This window comes from Silene latifolia, chromosome 9 (assembly GCF_048544455.1).
Source record: "Silene latifolia isolate original U9 population chromosome 9, ASM4854445v1, whole genome shotgun sequence".
NCBI classification, from domain to species: Eukaryota; Viridiplantae; Streptophyta; class Magnoliopsida; order Caryophyllales; family Caryophyllaceae; genus Silene; species Silene latifolia.
This window is the reverse complement of record NC_133534.1, coordinates 135,095,347-135,119,833: the sequence shown is the minus strand read 5'-3', so window position 1 is coordinate 135,119,833 and position 24,487 is coordinate 135,095,347. Positions and strand designations below refer to the sequence as shown.

The following is a 24,487-nucleotide window of genomic DNA, read 5'->3' as shown; positions in this document are numbered from 1 at the left end:
ACCGAAGCCTGCTTATATCAACTTGGTTGAGAGGAACCAATTCGGGGGAGCTGCAAATGAAGATGCAGCCAAGCATATGGAGATATTTATTGATTATTGCTGCTCTATACCCCCGCCGGCCGGTGTGACCCAGGACCAGATAAAGGAGACTATGTTTATATTCTCACTCCGAGATGCTGCAAGGGAGTGGTACAGAGATCTGGATCGAACTGCCCATGAGATCACCGACTGGAATTCTTTGGCCCTAACATTTTACAAGAAATACTTTTCTGCCTCGAAGACGAATGCGATTAGAGCTCAGATCACGAGCTTTAAACCAGGGCCGGATGAGAACTTTCATGAGGCATGGGTCCGTTTCAAGAAGTTGGTGCGAACCATTCCGCACCATGGGTTCGAGAAGTGAAGCCTATGCAATCAGTTCTATAATGGGCTGTATGACGACCAGAGGGCTATCTTGGATGCTGCAGCTAATGGCCGATTTGCGGAAAATACGGGAGAGACTAAGGGATGGAAGATTATTGATGATCTGGCCACCCATAAAGCTGAGTATGGGAATTCCAGAGGGAATCAAAGGAGGAGTGCTGAATCTCCTTCTGTGGCTGCAATAGAAGCTCTCACGGCAAGATTTGACAAGTACGAGTTGGGAGAAGCTTCAAAAGGGGGAATCTACCATGTAAATGTTGTGTTAAACGGTCCTTTCGTCTGCAAAAGATGTGGAGCTGAGGGACATGTTTCAGAAAATTGTCCTAGTCCCTTTGAGTCTTGTGCTTCCTTTCAACATTATAGGCAGACAAACACCTACTATGAGCCTAATGTTCATCCCAACTTGAGGTGGAGTAGCCAGAACGTACTAAATCCTACTCAACCTCCACAGCAGCAGCAGCAGCAGCAAACTTATGTGCCCCCTCATAAGCAACAACAGTTTCAAAAACCTCCCTATGTGCCACAGCAGCAACAATCCCAAAATTCCGATTTTGCTGAGTTGAAGAATATGTTGCAAAAGGAGTCCCAAGCTAGAGAGGCCGGAATGAAACTACTAGAGAGCCAAATTGCTCAATTGGCTAGCAAGAGTACAACTCGAGCTCCGGGACACTTACCGACTCAGACGGACCAGAAAGAGACCCTTAATGCTATCACCTTAAGGAGTGGGTCTACCCTTGATGGGCCTATTATGGTTGAGGACGTCACTGAAAAAGATGAGGCGGAACCAAGCAAGAAGAAAGCAGTGACGAACAAAAACAAGAAAAAGACGATCAGCAGGTATGTCACTCGATCGACTGACATACCCGGTCGATCGACTGAAGCGCGCAAGGAAACAGCTTCTGGTCCTGTTCAAACCGGTCGATCGATTGACCTCACCAGTCGATCGACTGAGATTGCTGCTGAAGGTGATTCTTTTCCTCCTCCATTGCCAAACAACTTGAGGGATCACTTGTTTCGGGGCACAACAACTCCGAAAGTATTGAGTCAAGACCCAAATGCTGATGGGTCTGTTCCGGTTTCGAAGTACGACCCAATGACGATTAATGGTTCGTTTTTGAGACGATCTGAAGAGGGTTCGAGCTTCAACAAAGAGAAGGTCGTGGACTTTCAGCCTATGTCCACCGATGCCGGCATGAGAGACTTAGAGGAGAGGGCTAAGTTGCTACTTACAGCCCCTTATCCAGAGAGATTGGTGCCGACGAAGGAACATGTATCTTTTAATTAATTTGAAAATGTTGTTCGTAGTTTAAACGTACAAGTACCTTTCCTAGAATTAGTCAATCAAGTGCCTGCTTATATGAAGTTTATGAATCAATTACTTTCTAAAAAGAAGTCACTTGAAACTGTGCATACTGTCGCATTAACTGAGGAGACATGCTCTTATTTGTCCCATACTGCACCCCTCAAGCTAGAAGACCCGAGAAGTTTTTCTGTCCCATGTACTATTGGCACCTTTCCTATTGAGAAAGCCTTATGTGATTTAGGAGCCAGTATTAGTGTTATGCCCTTGAGTCTTGCTAGGAAGCTGAAGTTGAATAGGTTTGCAGTTACAAATATGACAGTACAGATGGCTGATCGCTCTGCGGTCCAGCCAATAGGAGTCTTAGAGGACATCCCCGTGCAAATAGGGAAGTTTTTCTCCCGTGTTGACTTCGTCGTGCTTGATATGCCCGAAGATGCACACATACCTATCATACTAGGTAGACCATTTCTGCACACTGCTGGTGCAGGTATTGATGTTGGTTCGGGTACCTTGACCTTTAAGGTAGGTAAGCATTCCATTGTCTTTGCCCATACAGCTAAGAAGAAAGACCACATGTGGCCTGTCACTTGCAATACGGTTTCTGAAAAGAAATCCTATTTTATACTTCCTGATATGCCTGTCTCTATACCTACTCCTGTTGTGACACCTCCGCCCCAGACTGGGAGCAAAGTGGAGGACGATTCTACTGTTTTAGACATTGCAGGAGCTGGTTTGGGGAAGGAAGAGCCGCATGTTGCTCCAGCTGTGAAGGAGTCGGTCGTTCAAAGAGGTGGTCTAGGATGCCTTAGCTATGGGATGGATGAGGAGCCAGATGATGAGCCAGTCAAAGCAACGGAGTCCGACTTGGATCCCGACGAGTCAGAGGAGGTCATTGAGTGGGAAGATGTCCGACATGTTGATCCGTTGATCTTATCGGATGCTGAAGTTGAAAAGAGTGCCGCTGAGAAGATGAGCACTATTGAGGCTACCTCTTGTAGCCAGAAGCCAGTCAAGTGGGCTATTCCGTGGCCGTTCTGGATCAACTATTAGTTGATTGAGACTTCTTCAAAACATTTACGTTTTATTGCTTTTGAACCTTTTTAGTGCTTTTGTGTGCGCGAGACTTCACATTTAATTATTTTGCTTAGGATTTTTAAGCACTTTAGACTTTACTTTGGGTTTTGCACAATTTTGGGCGCGTATTATTGTCCACTTGCAGATTTTTGGACCTCATTAGCTCAAGTTATTGAGCAAATACGAAGAAATCAGAAGTTACAGCAGTATTTTCAGTCGATCGACTGGTATGTATGGTCGATCGACTGGCTGCACAGTTCCAGGAGCTTCTGTTCCTGTTCACTCTGGTCGATCGACTGGGCATTGTGGTCGATCGACTGCCCTGCACTGCTGTACCTGTTCACGACCTCTCCCCTGCTGTGTTTGGTCGTTTTGCGGAATTGAGGAAGTCTTTCCTCCACTTTATTTTCCGACTCACTTCTGATTTCTTCAATTTCTTCATCTTGTGCACAAAATTACCGCTTCGTTATTGTTTTCTAGGTTTTATGCGTGGTTTTTGTTTATCTTTCAGGTACTTATTAGTAGCACTGTTGGCTACTGAAACCTCCTAGCTCACGCTGTTTGGGGAGGTTTCCGTTTCCTGCGCTTAAAGTCTTGTGAGTTCCCAAGTTTTACTTCTTGTCATATTTATCTATTTTCTCGCAAATTTCCATTTCTCTTTTCTTTCATTACATGATTTTGCACAATGGGGACATTGTGCGATTTGGTTTGGAGAAGGGTTTTGCGTCGCATTTCATTTGCTTGTATTCACGTTTACATTTCAGTTTTGCATTGCTTATTTAATTCCTATATATACAAAATACCAAAAAATTGAAAAAATTTCAAAAAATTCAAAAAATTGCACGTTTATTTTAGCATATAGGTTGAGTCGGAACGGTAGTATTTCAATGATGACATTGCATTTGCATTTGTTTTTGCCTAAGCCATGCTAATTGACATGTTATTAGTAGAATCATATATGCATAGTCTACGAGTTTTCGTTAAATTATTTGCTAGACTTGAGACTTGACTTTGGTTTTTGGCAAACTACTTATATTTTTTTAGATTTAGAGCCTATAACTGGTGGCATTCATGACCAGTTCATCTAGGAATGTGAGTAGTTACTCCTTATGAGACATGTTTCATTAATATGCATAAATATGAACTTAATCTGCTTAATACTTGTATGCATTCGGTTTGTGGTTCCTTGACACATGTGGTAGAGGTTCCCCTTCTCTCATTTTACCCATAAGTTCCACACTGCTAAAAATAGTCTTTTTGTCCCGTTAACTACATCCTATATTTAACCTGCCTTTGTCAAGCTAGTAGTTTAGTTTTTTGGGATTGTTACTCGTTTTTGGTGGCATTTGCTCTGTTGAGATGATGATTGGAAAATGAAAAAGGAAAGAAAGGAACGAAAGAAAAAGAAATAAAAAAAAAAAAAAGAAAGAAAAAAAAATGAATCGAAAAAAAAGAAGAAAGAAAAATATTTCGAAAAACAAAAAAAAGAGAGTCTGCACTGTTTAAGCCGGTCGATCGACTGCTCTACTTGGGCGATCGACCGACGTCCGAAAGAAAAGAATCAATTCGCATAATTCAAGTCTTTATTATATGACGATTTTTGCTCCCATGTTTCATTTATATCTTATGGGAGTTGGTTGATTACTTTTATATCGGAGATTGTGAGTTTTGTGCTTTCTATAGCACCGTTTCGATTGACTTTGAGCAAGAAGAAGGATGTTGTCATATGGTTCCGTTTTGGTACTAGCTTGATCACCTGTACCTCCACATTTCCATAAATGTTTTGCCTCTTTCTGCCCATTACCTCACATATCCCATACATACCTCGACATGTGTCATGGTCATTAGTTCGGTTGGAATGCATATGTACGGTTGTAGAGATTACTTTTATATTATATTGCAGGCACTACGAAGTCAACGGGAATAAAGAATCTCCCGATTTTAAAAGGTATGTCTTCTATAACTCCTAACGGCCGTGATATACTACGGTCGGCCATCTGTACGATCATGTTTGCGCAATTAAATTTGGTCAAACCAAGTCTCTTTGCGAGAGACAAAGGTAGGACGCTCACGCTAGCACCAAGATCGCATAGCGCCTATGTGACATGGAATCGAGAAACTACCCGGGTCTGAGTGTTTAGGTGGCAACTTATTTTGAACTAGGGCAGTCCCTAACTCAGTTAAAGCTACCGTCTCATGATCGTTGATATGCCTCTTACGCGACAAAATTTCTTTCATAAATTTTAAATAAGAGGGTACATGTGTCAGCAACTCGGCGAATGGAACAGTAACATGTAAGCTTTTCAGGAGCTCGGCAAATTTGCCGAAATGTTGATTGGCTTTAGTGCTCTGTAATCGCCTTGGGAAGGGCACCGTAATAGGAATCTCGAGCCCTTTGTTTCTCTCTTCCAACGTCTTAGCAGGTTCAAGCTCTTTTTCACTCGATCGAGACTTTTTACCTCTCGATCGAGTATTTCCAGGCAAAATTTCACTCGATCGAGCATTTCCAGCCTCTCGATCGAGCTCCTCTATATGCACAGTGTTCGATCGAGGCATATTTTCACTCAATCGAACAGTTCCTTCAAAATTTTCACTCGATCGAGTGGTTTTCACCTCTCGATCCATCCCTTGATTATCTAGTTCACTCGATCGAGTAACATTTCCACTCGATTGAGTGCTTTCTTCAACAATTCTACTCGATCGACCACCAAAAATCAGTCGATCGAGTATATTCTTCGTGGTAGGCATATTTTCAGCGACATGTGACTGTTCATCATCATTAATAGCCTTCCTCGGGTCTGATGTGTCATCTAAAGTTGACAATTTTGGTCTTTCATATGAACGACCACTTCTCAAGTTAAATAAGTTTACCGTCTCGTGTGGATTATTCTCAGATTGGGACGGCAAATGACCCGGTTTCCTTGTGGACTGATTGGCGGCGAGTTGAGCAACTTGAGTTTCAAGTGACTTAATGGATGCTTCTTTCTGTTGGTCACTTAGTTGCCATTGCTTTGTCAACGACTGAAGCATTGTCTTTAACTCAGCTAGCTCACTTACCCCACTTGAAGGTGATGCTCCTTGATTCGGTGGAGGAAAAGAAGGAGGCTTTTGGAAGCCTTGTTGAGTTTTATAAGGAGGGACATATGGCTGATGCTGCTGCGGTGGAGGAGTGGGATTAAGAACATTTTGACTTGTCCACCTCAAATTGGAATGGACTGCCCCTTGATTGTTGTAATAAGAACCTCCTCCTTGCCTATATTGCTGAAAGGCAAGGACTTATTCTTTCTCAGTAAGACAGTCAATAGCAGTATGACCATCATCACTTCCACACCTCTCACAAGTGACAGCTTCCTGTCTAGTCAACAGATGAACCATCTGTTGATCTCCAGCAGATTGCAGCTCCAATCTATCAAACCGAGCATTTATGGCTTCCAGCTGAGCCACGACTGCCTTATCAACCGAATGGACCGTTCGAATACCGTCCCGTGGGTTCCCATATTCAGTACAATGGGTCGCCATCTCCTCAATAATGCCTCATCCCTTATCATCATCAATGTTCCTTTGAAATCACCCGTTGGATGAGGCGTCAAGTATAGTTCTGTGGTCATCGTACAACCCATTATAAAACTGGTTGCACAAAAACCACTAATCAAAACCATGGTGAGGAAGAGACCTCACCAACTTCTTGAACCGGCACCAAGCTTCATAGAAAGTCTCATCAGGTGCCTGCTTGAAACTAGTAATCTTACCCCTAAGCTGATTAGTGCGTTATGGAGGGAAATATCTTTTGTAGAAGGCAAGTGCGAGAGTCTCCCAGTAGGTGATACCAGCAGCAGTTCGGTCAAGATCAGTCAGCCACTCACGGGCTGAGTCAGTCAGAGAAAAAGGAAAAAGCACTTCCTTTATCTTGTCTTGTGTTACTCCCTTAGTAGCGGGAATAGTAGAGCAATAGTCGGTAAAGACTTCCATATGCTTTCGCGGATCTTCACTCGCCACACCTCGGTACAGATTCCTTTCCACTAGATTTATGTAAGACGGACGGATATCGAAAGTGTTACCATCCTCAGTTTGGAGGTTAAAACCTTTAGAAATCGAGGATGCTTTGGGCTCCGAGTGACTTGCAATATTAGGCATCTTTACTGGCTTGTTGGCAGAAATGAGATTATCTTCTTCAAAAGACTGGTCTTCTGCAAATAAAAAGTGTTGTAGCTCGAGCTCGAAAGTACTCAAGTCTTCCTTTCGAAGTTCTCTTTGCAGACGGAGTCTATGCCGAAACAGTCTTTCTGGCTCCGAATCAGCTGGAAATAATATCGACCTGTTTGACCTGGGCATACACAGCACTGAAAGAGATAAATAAGAACTATCTCAAGGAATAGAAATTCCCAGAGACGGATAAAAACAAATGAAAAAAAACAGATAGGGCTATTGCCTCCCCGGCAACGGCGCCAAAATTTGATACTGTCGTTTTGTACCAAAAATAAACCTAATTAAAACTAACAAAGAAGCTAGTGATAAGCAGGGTCAATCTCAACAGGGAGGCAAGATATCTGTTAAAGGTCCGTCTATTAGGGTCACAAAATGGGGGGTTTGAATTTTGGTTTCTAAACTAATAAAAGATTAAAGGAAAGAGCAGTAAAGAAAGAGCAACAAAAGGTAGAAAATATAATAAAGATGATCAAATAAGAGAAAGCATGCCAGGATTTCGGTTCACCATGGTAGTCTATCGACTCAGCTGCAAATAGCCTAGACAATCTACTGTGAGACGGATACAGGAAAGGTCCTTCCGGTCCACTTTCTATCCTAGATTTCCACCAACTTAACTTCCGTCCTCATTAGGGTAGTCTACTGTTCATATTAGGTCTATTTAATCCAATCTTCCGATCCAGGAGTAAATTTAACCAGATTAAAGATAACTTAGAAGCGTGCACTCAACTAAGTCGGTATTATAGTTAAATTGCCATGGGTACAGATTCCCACAAATGAATCATCTAGTCTATTCGCTACATCGTCACAATCCTACCATGGATTCCCTAATCCCGACATGAAAGAATTTAGTTACTCATATTGCTAGTGATGCCAACAATAATAATAATTAATATACTAATTAGAGACATATTGAAATAACAATAATTATGCATAAGATGAATTAGGGCAGAAATTAAGATGAAGAGAAATAAGAATTAAAGCAACAAATAAATAGATTAAGATTAAGAGAAGAAAAGTGATTACAATCTCAAGCAATCCGGCGTAGAGAACAATCCAAATCCAAGCAAGATATTAAGGGAGAAGAGAGTTTATAGTATAAAGTGTAAAGAAGAGATTAAGAGAGTTCTCATATGATAAAAAGCATAAGTAGCGTACTTAAAAACCTAATTAATGAAAGCTTAAATAGGCAAAACAAAGTCTTAAACGAAATAAGTCCAACACGGGTTAATTAAGCCCGTGTAATACCAAAACCTGTCGATCGAGTGATATAAAACCACTCGATCGAGGACTTCATCACCTAATCCTCTCGATCGAGGAAAAATCCCTCTCGATCGAGGAACTCCAAATTCCAGCATTTCGATCGAGTAAAGTAAAGTACTTGATCGAACTCTTCTAGCCTCCAAACCACTTGATCGAACCAAAATGCTTCTCGATCGAGTGCTTTTCTTCATAGACAGCTTCCAACTCGTCATTGACTGCTTCGTTGACCACCCTTCACGCACCTCAAGGCATGATTCTCGCTCTTACATTCTCGTCTCCTCAATATGCATGCTAAACAGGACGAAAAGAGTATGGTTTCACCACTTTCAGGTTCATTTCTGCAATTCAAACAAAACAAACCAAAGTAGCCAATTCGGGGCATTTTGCAAAACAAAACAATAAAAAAGTGCATAGAAATACGTGTAAAATAAGACTAAAAAGCTTTATAAAATGCACGTATCAGCAAGCTTAGTCCTAAGTATATTGGACCGTATGAGGTGCTCGAGAGAGTTGGCGAAGTAGCGTATAGGTTGGCTTTACCTCCGAATCTGTCGAAGGTTCACGATGTTTTCCATATGTTGCAGTTGTGTCGTTATCGCAGTGATCCTTCTCATGTTCTACAGGCTGATGTTATCGAGGTTGAGCCTAACCTGACTTATGAGGAACGTCATGTTTGCATTTTGGAACGTTAGGTGAAGAGGTTAAGGAATATGGTTGTACCTTTGGTTCGGGTTCTGTGGAGGAGTCAGAAGTTTGAGCAAGAGACTTGGGAAACCGAATCGTCTATGCGAGAGAAGCATCCACATATTTTCGAGTGAGGTAGTTCTCTTATCAAGTTTCAAGGACGAAATTTCTTTTTAGAGGGTTGGATTGTAACACCCCTAATTTCCGTAATATAATTCTTTAATTTTATTTTCCCATATTTCATATTTTATTTTCGGGAAAATATCCGTCTTTTGCGTATTCGGCTCGTTGGGGTCGAATTTATATGAAGACCCGCTTCCCCCTTGGGTTTTCACGTGTGGTTTGGAGAAGGATGGGTGGTTTTGGGCCCAGACTCGATATAAACCCTGACATCTTCTATATATATGAGAGCTAACCTAAATCCTAGCTTCTTTTCTCATATTTTCTCTCAAAACCCTAAACCTAATTCTCTCCTCTCTTTTCTCCTTTGTGCCGTGTGCCTCCACCCTCTCTAGGGTTTCGTGCCGCGCCTTCTTCCTCCTTATTCATCATCTTCCGTGCTTGGATTGATTCTACTTCTTGGATCTATCTATCTTCTTCGTAAGTTTTATGTTTCTCGTGTAGTTTTTATAGTGTTATAGTTTATATATATTTTATTAGTATATTTATTAGTTTCGTTATCCTTGGCACATGGATGATTTTATAAAGATGTGGAAACTGCACCTGGAGAAGATATGTATATCGTGGAAGGCGATCTCTAGGGTTAATTCGCTTAAAAAGGTAACTAGGTGTTTTCCTTTAATTGTGTTTATGCCAATTGATGTAATTTACATGATTTAATAATTGACTTGTGAAATTAGAATGTGTTTGATCGTTTATTATCATGTTTGATTGTGTTTGTGTGTTTACATATGTGTTTTATTGTTTAAATTGCATAATGTGTCTTGCCTATGCTCCGTTTTGGGTGTTTGGGCGTGTGACTAGGGTTCTCCATGGAAACCCTAGTGGCGGCTTGGTGGTGGCTTATGAGTAGGCCTAGAGTTATAGCTAAACTAGTATAGCCTTGAGATTATGGCTCAATGTTATAGCTGGGTTGGTACAACTCTGAGGTCGTGATAAAGTTATAGATGGAGCTGTATAACTTTGAGGTTATGGCTCAATGTTATAGACGAACTACTATAACTTAAGTCACATGTCAATATTATAGCTAATGCTAATGTAACATTGGGCTAATGAAGTCAGTGTTATAGCTGAGCTAATATAACGTTGAGTTATGAGGTAAGGGTATTGTTAATTATAGCTAGAGTACTATAACATTGAATGGTTAGTGTTAAAAGTTATAGTTGGAGTACTATAACATTGAATGGTTGATACTTGTTTCACATGTTATGTGGTGTTCAGTTATATTGTATGACAATATGTGTGCATATGTTGTCATTTACGCTTGTTCGTATGGTAAGTAGGGCAGTCAGTTGTACGGTTCTATGAGTTGTGTCATGATGTTGTTCATGCATTATCTGTACAGTCGGTTATACTGTGCATTTGTTGGTTGGCTGGTGTATAAATGACGATAGTATCAGTTATATACTATCGGTATGAACTAAGGCTACCCTTCGGGGATTTGTTATGGTCTATGGTCGGGGGGGGGGGGGGTAGTAGAGGCAGTTCGTTAATCGCTCTGTTCCCCGAGTGTTGTTCGGTGTAGCAGAGGCAGTTCGTTAATCGCTCTGTGTTTCACCGAGAGGTTTGCCCAGGTCTTAGGTATATGGGCAGTGGTTACACGCTATACATAGTGTGGATGCAGTTCGTTAATCGGTCCACTGTGGGTGCAGTTCGTTAATTGGCCCATACCATTGAATGGAGGCAGTTCGTTAATCGCTCCATTAGTTAGAGGCAGTTCGTTAATCGCTCTAACGGCGTTCATTCTATATATTCTGCTTTGTTGTTTGGTTTGTTCCTATATGTCGTGGTTATGATGGATCTATGATTCGCATGGTGTCGTAATATGGTTTATGTCTTTATGCGTCGTCACATGTTGTCTGACTTGGAGATATCATTTCATATGTTTGTCCTTGTCATTGTTCAATGGTAAGTTGGTGTCAGGTTTTCATGAGTATAGATGGTCTCACATGTTTACTGGTTTTACATCTCAATTGTTAATAATTGTTAGTTATATTCAATTGTAGTAAACATGACTGGGAGAGCATCTAGTTACTCCCGACTGATTGTCGACCCCCATTCTCAAGTTATTCAGATGGTTTGCTGTTTGGATGATATCTTGCTAGGGAAGTTCTTGGCGGCGAGATGAATAATGAATTAGGACTTTGCTTTATGTTTTAAGAACCCTTGAAATAATGTATTAGTTTGGTTTTGGATTTAGTATCGATCCGGATTTGGGCTTGGTGTTTCCGCCACCTTGACCCTTTTATCAGTATTGTACTCTGATGTTTACTTTATAGTATGTTTTTCCTTTGTTTATAATCCGGGTTGTTACAGAAAATATTATCATATCTTAAGATTTAAGGAAAAGATAATAGGAGAATAATTTATAATTTATCCTTTAGAATATTCTCTATTATCTCTTAGGGTTTTAAGGAAAGAAATAACAAAGATATGATTTGTTTACATATCTGATATTTCGGCCATTAGGGTTTCGTGGAAATCGTGTGCTTTGCCTCCTCTCTTGCTATAAATACTTTACTCATTGCTACATTTGAAAGGAAGACCTTTAAGCATAATTTGATTTTATTTTTAAAAGCAAAAACTGTGTTTTACAAGCAGAAAAACCGTTTTGTTATTTTGAAAAGGTCGTGCGCCTTATATACTTGTGCATTCGTTCTTTTGTTATCGTTATAAGATAATAGTGCTTAATTGATTTCTTACTCGTTCATTAACGTGAACTTTTAGAAGAATCATTAGTGCTTTCTTATTAGCGTATGTTAGTCACTCGAGTATTTAACGATACTCACTTGAGTTACAAGTAGGGTTAGTTATACGAGTTGGGTTAGTAAATTTGTAATCCGTAGAAAGGTACTAAATTTATTAATCGAGAATAGTGGACGTAGGTTTCGATTTGTGAAACTGAACCACTTCAAAAATCCGTGTGTCTCTCTTTCTCTTTGGTTTATTTGCTTTGTTTTTATTCGTTAATTAGTTGATTAGTTAAAGTTTAATCAATAAATTAAAATAATTAATTATATACTTACCATCGAAAAGTAGGCTAAAGTTTTTAATCCTAAATTCACCCCCCCCCCCTCTTGAGTATTTCGGATCGATAGACTCTTCAACTCTTTATTTACTTTTGTTCTTTTTTATACGGGTGCATCGATGTCTTTCATATCCGAATCCTTTTCCGTCCGTGTGATGTGATCAATATTTGAGCATATTTAGTCCCCGAATTAGCCTCGTTCCTATGCTGTTTAGTGCATATTTGGGTCATTTACTATCTTTAGTCCTTTGTTTTGCATATTCTTTGAGATTTTGTTTCCTTGGTAGGAGAGGAGTGCAAACCTTGCATTTTCATGGCAAAATAGAGCTAAATTGATCGAATCTAATGACCAAGCATCAAAGAGAAGGCAAGACTAGAAGGCCTTTGTACATAATGTAGTAGATGGGCAATGATGAAGAACATCCTTGCATCCCCGACAAAATCCCGGAGGATTGTTGGAAGAAGAAAAGAAGAAATGGCAAAGATCCGAGCGTCTCACCTATCGGGCCGCTCGTCCAGAAGCTCCACAGGCCGCTCGTCCAGAAGCTACACAATCCGCTCGTCCCGACCTTCTGGACGCTCGGATTGTCCTCCAGTGCAACAGTCCCCTTCTTTCTTCATTCGAGATGCACATATTTTTGAAAGACTAGCTAAAAGGAGACCCGCATCTTTTCTTGAGAGGAGCGATTCCTCAAGGACTTAATCGTCATTTAAGCCCTTAATAACCCTAATTTGTGCACCTAATACCCACTATAAATACCCCATTAGTCTAATTAGATTATCATGTTCTTCTTATCAATCTTTAGTGTAGTTTATATTATTCTAATCTCTCTTTAATCTTGTAATCAACTTCTAATCAAGTATTAATACAAATCTTATTTCCTTAATTTCTCTATTGTTCATCTTTTATTTTGGGTAATTGAAGATTATTTGGGTTTATTGGGAGATTGACAACCTTCCATCAATCATCAAGTACTTCTATTATTCTTTGCATTATTATTTTGAAATCATCATTAGGTATAATTCTCTTAATCCCTTTTTAATTATTGTTAACCATCTTCATTTATTCATCATGTTTTGCTTTGTTAATAAGATTGACAACCTTGTTAACATGTCAAACTTGATAATGAGTGAGTAGTTTCCTTAACTAGGGTTAATGAGGAAATAGGGGAAACCAACATGGGGTTGATTCATGCTTAATTTAATATGTTCACATAATTTATTTGCTTGCTTGGTGTGATCTCAACTTATGCACATGTTATATTTGATGAAATGCGAGCCTATGAATCCTTGCATTTTTTACCCATCACTTACCTTTTCAATGAGACTTGTAAGACATAAACAAACTCGAGTCTCATTAGACCATGCATATAGTTGATTAGGGAGGATTAAGTCGACTTGTAGGTGTTGTACAATCTAATCGATTCGGCTCCGGAACCCAAACCTTCCTAGGATTGTAAGATATAAACCAACTCGATCCTATGACAATAATAATTGATTGCTTATAATTTGAGAATATGTTTGTATGATCAATTCCCATGAATCCCCTATGAACCCATGACACCCTAGTGCTTTTAATCAATTGTTTACATCTCATTTTAGTCATCTTGCTTGCTTACATTTATTGTTATTTAGTTTAGTGATCTTCTTATCTCAACCCAAATTGTGACACCCCTAGACACCACTACTTGCAATCGAAAATCCTACATTAATACCCGTCCCTTGGGATCCGACCTTTACTTGCCTCTTTACTAGTAGTAGAGTTGTTTGTGAAGTTATAAATATTGTTTTGGTCTAGGTGCTCCTAACGACAAGTAACCGAAATCTAAGCTAAAAGCGGACCGGCCAAAAATGGCGTCGTTGCCGGGGACGGTGTTAACTTGATTTGATTTTCTTTGATTGTTATTAGTTGTGTCTTTCTTTGCCTTGGGGAAGTAAAACACCTCAAGGTTTGTTCTAATTGTTTTCGAGTTGTTTGATATTTTGCATGTCTAGAAGATCACAAGGTAACTTGTTACCCATTGATCACGAAATTGAAAGGACTTTGACAACAAATAGAAGAATCGCTAGAAATACTTTGAGAGGTATTGGTGAGGTTGTAGATATTCAACCAAATACTATTGAGTTCATCAACTCTTTTGCAAGAGAAGGTGAGGAGAACCCAACACAAAATCAACCACATAATCAACCCACAATGCCTAAGTTTTCATCACATTCCGTACCAACCGAGGAGAAACTACCCAATGGTACTCCCAAACCACAACACGTAACCGGAAATTTTATTGCAAAATCCGCATTTATCCAATTAGTCGAAAGAAGCCAATTTGGGGGGATGCCTAGTGAAGACCCCCATTCCCACATGGAGACTTTTTGTGACTATTGTGATGCGATTTCCCAAACCGGAGTGACTCAAGACCAAATTCGATGGGTCTTATTTCCTTTTTCTCTAATTGGTACCGTGAAACAATGGTTGAAGAGCCTTGATAAGGCCGCTCTTGGAATTGACTCTTCGAAGAAGTTGGCTCTAGCTTTCTACAAAAAATTCTACCCTCCGGAAAAGACTAACATGCTAAGAGCTCAAATTACGGGTTTTAAGCAAAGGGACGAAGAATCTTTGTATAAAGCTTGGGAGCGATTCAAAGGAACTTGTCGCTCATGTCCTCATCATGGACTTAGCGAGTTGTTCTTGGTACAATAATTTTGGAATGGTCTTTATGAAGACTCAAGAAACATTCTCAACATGGGATCAAATGGTATGTTCACCGAAGTTGACGATAATCAAACTTGGAACAAGATTGAGGAAATGGTCGTCCATAATTCACAATATAGTAGACCTCGCAAGGCTACTAGAGGAGAAAAGCATGAAGTGGACTCTATTACTCAATTGGGTGCTTAACTCAGTGCTCATATTGATACCATCAACTTGAAGTTTGAGAAGGCTATGGCTAAGCTTGAAGAAGCCTCAAAATCACCAAAGCATCATGTTAATGCCATGGTGGCATCTTCATCAATCCCAAGTGGGATATGTGAGAATTTTAGAACTTTGGGACATGACAAAAGTGAATGTAGGGGAACAAATGAGCAAGTGAATGCTTTTCAAGCATACAAAAGTGGTACCCCTTATTCCAATTATTACAATGAAAACACCAAATTCCACCCAAATCTCTCATACAAAAGCCAAAATGTTCAAAACCCTCAACCAACATACACCCCACCTCCCATGAGAAACCAAAATCAAAGACCCTTTTACAACCAAAACCAAGGTTATCAAAATCAAACTCCATACAATCAACAAAATGACCAAGGTTTTGATGTTCAAAAAGCGGTCCTCCAAATGCAAAAGAATCAACAAGAATTTTTCACTCAAATGCAAAAGGATAGCCAAGCAAAAGACATCACCATCAACAACATCCTACCCCCACACAAAAATGTTGGAAACTCAAATGACCCAACTAGCATCTTCAAGCTCTCAAAGGCAAAAGGGGCAATTACCACCTCAAAGTAATCCCCCAAGACATGAAACGGTTAGTGCCATTCACTTGAGGAGTGGTACGAGATATGAAGGGCCAAAGAAGCAAGTTGAGGATGAAGTTGTGGAAGCTAGTGACAAGGAGAGAGTTGTGCAAAACTCTAAGGAAGAAGAACCCACCAATCAAGAAGTTTCAAAGAAAAGTGAAGAAAAGACCAAAGAGAAGGAGCCCATTGTGATTAGACTTCCATTCCCGAGTCGTCAAGCTAAGCCTAAGTTTGATGACCAACTTGGAAAATTAATGGAAATTGTGAAGAATTTAGAAGTGTCGATTCCTTTCACGGAATTGATCAATCACATTCCGGCCTATGCAAAGTACATGAAGGACATCCTTACGAAGAAGAAATCAATCCGGAAGCTTGAGACTATTGCCTTCACTAAGGTGAGTAGTGCCATCCTTCAAGGGAGTTCACCTCCAAAACTCAAGGATCCGGGAAGTTTCTCCATTCCATGCACTATTGGTGATACTACAATCAACAAAGCTTTATGTTACCTTGGGGCAAGTGTTAGTGTCATGCCATATTCGGTTAGCAAGAGGCTAGGAATGGGAGAACTCAAATGTACCAACATCACGCTTCAAATGGCGGATAGATCGACAAAGACACCTTTAGGGGTATGGGAAGATGTTCCCGTGAGAATTGGAAAATTCTTCATCCCGGTGGATTTCGTTATTGTTGACATGGAAGAAGACTCCAACATTCCTATTATCTTAGGAAGACCTTTCTTGCACACCGCGGGAGCGGTGATCGATGTGAAGCATGGAGAACTCACCCTTGAAGTGGGAGATGAAACCATCACTTTCAATCTTGACAAGACCATGAGAGCTGCCCGATTGCATGAGCCATGTTTTATGGTTGATCACTATAGCCGGAAGGATGTTAGGAAGAAGTTGGAATTTCAATGGAAAAAGAAAGTGGATGATGCTTCATCAAAAGAACAAGGAAATAGCAACAATGAGAGCTCGAAAAGCTCACCCATGACAAGTGAAGAAGATGGCCTCATTGGCCAAGACAAGAAAGAAGGAGAGTTGTCTCTATCAACTCAAGAAATTTTTAATGATCAAGTAGACGAAGTTTGCGGTCTTTGGGATGATGAGTTTGAAGGGATATTCAATCCCTATATTGGTAATGCTATGAACCAAGACCATCATGGAGAACAACAAGTGCAAAAATCTATTTAGGACCTTTATCATGATAATGAGCAAGCTTTCGACTACTTCTTCAAGGTGTTGAGTAACATCAATAACACCTTTAACATGCCCCCTTGACATCTCACATTGGATGGGAGTTTGGTGGAGTCCTCCCTAAACCACCATTTGTAAATATTCTAACTCCCTAACTTGCATTTCAATTATTACATTGCATTTTTGTCAATTTTGGATTTATATTTTTGTGCCTTGATCAAGATATTCATCATTTTGAGAGAAGTGAGGGAGGGACTTATGATTTTATTGATGTGTAGTGCTTTACCTTCATGTGGGGATATCAATTGCCTAGGCTATTCATGCCTTTGTAGTACCCCTATAATGAAGAACACGAGAATTGAAGAATGAAAATGACACGGGTTACGAAGTACCCACGGATGGACCTGAATCCGTGTGGTCAAGGAAGAATCCGAGCGGCCAAATGGACAATCCGCTCGTCCTGAAGAAACCCGAGCGTCCAAGTCACCAGACGCTCGTCTGCTAGAGCTGCAAAAATCAAAAACCTGGTTTGACAATGAATCCTTCAAGAAAGACGCTCGTCTCATTCTGGACGGTCGTCCTTCAAGAAAGATGCTCGTCTTTTTACTGCAAAAATCTGGGATTTTCTCTGTAAAGGAATCCGAGCGTCCACCCAGAAAGACGCTCGTCCCTCCACAAAGAATCCGCTCGTCTTTCCAGAAAGACGCTCGTCCTGTGGCGTCTTTTCCTGATCCAAATTCTGAAGAATTCGAGCGTCCCGACACCTGGTCCGCTCGTCTTCCCCTGCAGTTTCAAATATAACGGGTCTTTTTAAACCCTCTTCTCCCATTCATTCTCATTTATTCAACATACAAACACTACCCAAAACCCAAAAACCCCGAAACCCTCATCCTCTCCATCAACAAAATCAAATTTCCTCAACCAAATCAAATCCAAACTTCCTCACAACAAAAATTAATCACTTCTTTCGCAACAACAAGTGATTCAAACACCAAAATCTTCAACTTTTGAGTCGATTTTTAGGATACAAAGCAACATTCATTCATCCTAAATCGATTTGGGTATCACTAAAAATTGAAGATTTCAATCTTTCATTGTGTAGATACCTCATTTCTGCACCTCCCGCAAACCACCCGGTGATGATTGGGCCGCATATTTGGTACACGGAACGATTTATGACAATTCGTAAGTTTATCGTCAAGTGATAGCTCAAATACTTGTGTCTACCTCATGGTCGTCATCTAGTTGTCATTACGGTCGTTTTGGCAGCAATTAGAGTACATTTGGAGTCCGGGTCAAAAACCGTCTTCATTTCCTAAAACCGTCAAATACCGAGTCAAAGCAATGGGCTTGTCTACCTAAAGTTAGTATGTCATAAAATGTTGAGATTATATCTCACTTTGAGTCCCATGTCACTTCATTAGGCTAATCTTAAAGTTTACATTACAAAATGTGTATTTTATTTAGCTAAAATGATAACCCGACCTTTAGGCCCGTTTTACGAGGTGATAACGAGTTTTTGGGTCAGGACTATTTCACAGAAACTTATGCCTAAAATACGACAGGCTGTCAAATGCACTTTCTTGCGCAGGAGGAACCCACTGAGGAAAGGACGCAGCAAGTGTTGCGCCTCTTCCAAGGGACGCAGCACCTGCTGCGCCTTTTCCCCAGGCTTTCTTTTTGTCCAAGTTTCCGTGTTTAACCTAAGTTGGTTGTTTCCGGATCTTTCTCTCCTTTCATAAACCCTAATTCCGTGATTAGTATAAATAGAGACCTTCGGTCTCACATATTTCTCACGTGAGTGTCCGCTCTTCTCTTCTCCCTTTGCATTCTAGACCACGCTCTTGCTTTTTGACGTCTACGTGCTTGAACATTCGACCACGTAAGCTCGGATCCTTCTGAATAACAGCCTCGTTTTGCATGACCGACCAATTTGACCAACTCCACATCAATCAACATTAATCAATCTTGTTCGTTTTCCTCCTGGAGGGCACTTTCGTCGTACATTCGAGTCGAGCATCACTAAACGTTAACTTAGTCAATCTTGTTTCGTTAAACATGTAAGTCTGAGGGTGTAACTCCTTCTTTTAATTATTGTTCTTTATTTTCGTAATTAATATTGTAAGATTTATGTCGAAAATACGCTTAAAACCGATTTGTAAAACTTTATTTCAAACCCTTTTACGGATTATCAGGAGACAAACGTCGAGAAAGGACGCAGCAGCTGCTGCGCCTCTTCCTGAGGCTGCCGCAGTTCCTGCTTCCTTTCTTCAACCTTCGTCTTTTGTTCGTCTGTATGTTTTACTTTGCTTTCAATCGTTCATGTTTCTTTCGACACAATAGTTCTAATATGATAATTTTAACATGTAATCATTAATATTAAATTCATCTTTTTAATTCCCGACTTAAATCCCTTATAATCCATATTTGCGGATTTTCGTCATTAAATTGAATTCCGGTTTTAGAGGTTCGATTCATCCATATTGAATCTCTGGAATTCATCAGTGACATATTTGCATCTGTTGTTTATCGTCACCATCATTAGTTCGTCATTAATAACCTGTTTAATAATTAATTTGTTTAGTTAGTTTAATTTGTGTTATTAATTCTCATAATTAACCTTATTAATCTTGTATATATTCGTTCTAATTAATTTTTTCCGTGTTTTATCGTTTTTATGACTCAATCACATGTAAATAATCTGTTAATCACTTCCATCCGAGTCAATTATTCACAATCAAGCATTAAATTTACCTACGAATATTAACGAGATGCAGTCCGGCTTCACAGCCAGAACTCAACCCAGGAACAGACGCAGCAACTGTTGCGCCTCTTCCAAGGGACGCAGCTCTGCTGCGCCTGTTCCCGGTTGATTTATGTCCCTGATTTCCCATTTCTACTTTGACCTAGTTTATTAATTACGTGTTTAATTAACTATTATTCGTATTATCATCGATAATCTGTTTGTATATTTATTTATTCTTTCTTTTCTAAAATCATCCGTTTTAAATGTATTTTCGACATAAATCAATTAAACCCGATGTAATTATTGTAATTTTCCTTTATTGTATTATTATTGTATTTCTTTTATCATGTTGCTTGTATGCTTTCACATGTAATTAACCTAAATTTCTACCTCGACATTAATTGTATGTTAAATTACGTGTTCACCGACTTAGTTAATTCTCACATGCTAGGATTAATCTAATGGATGTTGCATTGTATGCATATAACCTTCAACATATCAAGTATGAATAATTTCCCTAATCATTAGTAGAGGCCGCTATCGAGGCGGGCGGGATTAGGTGTTCGATCAAAAGAGCTTCCTAATACGTACCCTCACCCCTTACTCCAGATCTCTGTGAACATCCGTGTTCATTGGCATCCACGAGAGTCATTCTAGACATAGAATGCTAAGGGTAACGAGTTCTTGGTGTTCATGTCACTACTTTGTGTCTTGACATGACACGAGGTATTCGAACGGTTTCCAATTTTCCACAATAAATTGGTGGCGACTCCACAAATGCAACAAAGAAAAGCTTGCTTCGCTTTTCGCCTCTGTGGGCCTGTGTCACACATTGGTGTAATCAAGCAAAGGAGAATGGCAAGAACTAAAGGAGGCAACAAGGCACCCCAAAGAAGACACTTTCCAAAGGGCAACTAGCTCTTCAAGCAAAACAATTGTCAAAGGCTTTGGTAGTCCATGAAGCAAAGTTGGAGGTTCAACAACAAGATCCCCCTATGGAAGCTACAACATCAACAACTCCGATCATTGAACAATTATCCAATTATCCGGAGGTAATTTTCACTTCCGACTCTCATAGGGAGAAATTCATTCTCTTTGCTAAGAAAACCATCATGCCTACTAAGTTTATTTGTGAAGATGCATTGTCAAAGTTGGGTGTTCTTGAACAAACCAAAACCTTCTTTGAGTCTATGGGGTTGGGTAAATTGTTTACAATGAAAGAATTGACATGCCCCTCCCTCACCTTGGAATTTTTAAGTTCTTTGAAAGTCACAAGGGTGGAGACTCGAACCAACATCGAGTTTCGTCTTGAAAATGTTGATAGACGCATAACTTATGGCGAATTGGGTATGATATTAGGCCTTAGTGATAACCCGAAATATACAAAGACTCCTATCAAGTATGACCCCGCTCCTCTTTGGATGGCAATTTCCGGAAAGAAATTCATACGCTTTCATGATTGTCGTGCTCTCTTAGTCCACCATCCGGGCATTAGAGTATGGCATAAGGTCATTGGGAATACTTTGATAGCTAGAAATGGCACAAATCATCTTACCAAGCTCGATTGTATTCTTCGTGAGTCGTCCTTGAACATTGGGAGGGAATTTACCAAGCCATACAATGCTCTAAGACTTTTGGTTGAACGATGGCTTAATGTCGATTGTGGCAAAGAAGGCACCGCCTTTATTGTCAATGGAGGACTAGTTACCCAGTTGGCTAAGCATTTTAACCGGGATTTCAACAACAACAACACTTATGCGCCGGTTAAAGGAGGCCATCTTGTTGATATGGACACCATGATTCACAAGTTTAAGTGGGTCAAGCACAACACTCTTGACAACAAATATGGGTGGTTAACAAATGAAGCTAGATCCTTCACCTTGCCTTCCAAAATTTGTCGATTGAATGTTCACCGACCGAACTACCTTCTCCCACTCTCCGAAGAGACCGGGTATATCATTCAACAACAAAGGGGCTAAATTGTCGAGCCCTCCTCCTCCATTATCACCCCACCTTACCCATTTGAATACCACGAGTTCAAACCCAAATATGTCGAAGTGGGAAATGATTACTTGACTCTACTCATGAGGGAAATGCATAAGCAAGCTTACAATTATAGAGTGGATGCTTACAAGGCCCAATATCCGCCCCTCTTACATGTAGCTAGGCAAGGACTTCTTGATCCGTCTTGTCCTTTGCCTAGTTGGGCGGATAGGGAAGTATTCTTTCCTAGCATTCCTAGTGGTGGTAGACCGGGTGGAGAGGAGATGGTTGTTGAAGAGGGTGGTGACCAAGAAGGAGAAGAAGAAGAGGTTCAAGAAGAAGAAGTCCAAGAAGAGGAAGAGGAAAGTGAGGAAGAACAAGCAAGTGAAAGTGAGAGTGGACATGATTCCACATCTATGGAGGTTGATCATGCCTCAAGAGATGATGATGATGATGATACGATGGGTGAGGATTAGCAAACTTTGGAGGCTCCTACATTTTTACACCTCCCTTATGGTTTGTCTACTTCTCTTGTTTTTTTATTTTATCTTGACCATTTTGTGGAGTCCTAGCAACATTGGAGGACTAACACCTTGGCTTCATTAAGGTGTTCAATTGTTCCCGACTTGTAAAATCCAAAATGACAATCTTTAGTTTCATGCATTGCATTCCATGTGCATAAACTCCCCGAAATTCATGACATTAGAAATAATATCTATTTTGGTTTGGGGAAGTCCATGCATATGCATTGGGAGCTAATCTAAATTATGCTCTCCACCATAACAAAAACACATGCATCATGTAGTGTAGTTTAGTATAGCTTGCATTTAGTTTAGAAATCGTGCATTTTCGTTGCATAATTTCCTATCGTATTGGTCATTGAGGACAATGCCCATACTAGTGTGGGGATGGGAAATTCTAACTTGACTTTTATACAAAATCCAAAAAAATCCAAAATTTCGAAAAATCCAAAAAAAATTGTAAAATTGAAAATCCAAAAACTAGTTCATTTCTTTTGTAGTATAGTCTTGTATATATTGTGTTTGTTCATCCTTGTTCACATTGATTGACTACGCCACATCCAAGACATGAGGATATTGAAGACCGCATGGTATGATCTTTCCAATCTCCTTTTTCCTCTTTATGTTAATGACTATGTGGCTTTATTTTAATTGATGCGGTATAAACAATGTGAATTTAGGACTTTCATTTAGATTATTTGGCATACTAGTTGGTAGAAGCATATGCATTAGAGTGTATATATGTTAGTTGCATCATGGCATATAGATTGCATGTTAGAAAAATTTTGCGAAACCATCTATTTGGGAAGCTTGACAAGTGTATATAAGGCCCTTGTAGATACTTTTTCTTCTTAAGACTTTGCTTGTTAGAATACTTGTAAAACACCCTAGGATGTGTCATGCTAGTATCGTTTGACCCATGGATTAAGGCCTAGTCAAGAGTACCTTGTGGTTTGATAACTCCTTGGCTACCGTTTATTCCAAGGTGACCCTTGAAACCATGCATCTATCATTCATGTTCTACCACATGTTGTCATCAAAGGGAATGGGCACAAAAATTGTTCAAAATTTGAGTTCAAGAATTGAAATGAAAAGTCAAAAATTTTGCAATTGCATCAAATGAAAAGAGGAGCAAAAATAGACTCCTAAAGCTTCAAATATAAGCACCCTCACTTCAAATGGGGTGACTTTGTAAATGTTCAAAAACAAATGCAAAAGGTTGAAAAATTGTCAAGTGTTGAAAATGCCAAACATCAAAGAAATGGCAAAAAGAAAGTGTTCTCAAAAGTCAAATGCCACAAGAAATTGGGGGGAAAAACAACAACAAAAGCAAACTCCCACATGAAACTCAAAATTCTATTGATCCCTTTTCTATCATATCCACTTTTGTGCACGGTAGAAAGGGGATTACCCTTCTTCTTGTCTAGGCAAGAAGGGGAATTCCGCGATCCTCCAGTGTTTCTAACACCATAGGGAGTCTATACTTGACAAAAGCATTTAACGATTGAGAACAAAGGTACCCTAACTTGACACAACTTGGAAGTGATTTATTGGTATCCTTCTAGGCTTATTAGTTTGAAGAAACCATATCTATGAAGGAGTGTGTACCCTTGAATTGCTTCCCCTTTAGATAATTTTCGCCACTTAGATGAGGAAAGTGGCTATTCCTTTTGTAGATGCATCCATTACTTGATTTTGTGTGCTTTAATGATTGGATGTGTCGCCATTTTGGCAAGACCCACCTTGCCTTGCAAGAAGGCATCCTACCTCATGGTTGTCTTGTTGTGAGTTGAAGGGGCGGAGTGAGACCCGCTAATTGTCTCATATCGGCCATATTAGTAGGTTAGTTTAAATAAGAGTCCTAATTTTGTCACCTCTTTACTCGGGACGAGCAAAGGTTCGGCTTGGGGATATTTGATGTGATCAATATTTGAGCATATTTAGTTCCCGAATTAGCCTCGTTCCTATGCTTTTTAGTGCATATTTGGGTCATTTACTATCTTTAGTCCTTTGTTTTGCATATTCTTTGAGGTTTTGTTTCCTTGGTAGGAGAGGAGTGCAAACCTTGCATTTTCATGGCAAAATAGAGCTAAATTGATCGAATCTAATGACCAAGCATCAAAGAGAAGGCAAGACTAGAAGGCCTTTGTACATAATGTAGTAGATGGGCAATGATGAAGAAGATCTTTGCATCCCCGACAAAATCCCGGAGGATTGTTGGAAGAAGAAAAGAAGAAATGGCAAAGATCCGAGCGTCTCACCTATCGGGACGCTCGTCCAGAAGCTCCACATGCCGCTCGTCCAGAAGCTACACAATCCGCTCGTCCCGACCTTCTGGACGCTCGGATTGTCCTCCAGTGCAACACG

General features: G+C 40.0%; 2 non-coding genes across 2 annotated transcripts; one reads left to right on the top strand and one right to left on the bottom strand.

Annotated features, from left to right (window-relative positions):
- The first annotated feature begins 6,452 nt into the window (after nt 1-6,452).
- Nucleotides 6,453-6,558, top strand: LOC141603489 (small nucleolar RNA R71). The gene has a single exon (XR_012525361.1). It is a non-coding gene; the product is annotated as a small nucleolar RNA R71 (small nucleolar RNA).
- Nucleotides 6,559-14,724: 8,166 nt separating this feature from the next.
- Nucleotides 14,725-14,831, bottom strand: LOC141603271 (small nucleolar RNA R71). The gene has a single exon (XR_012525160.1). It is a non-coding gene; the product is annotated as a small nucleolar RNA R71 (small nucleolar RNA).
- Between the last annotated feature and the right edge of the window lie 9,656 nt (nt 14,832-24,487).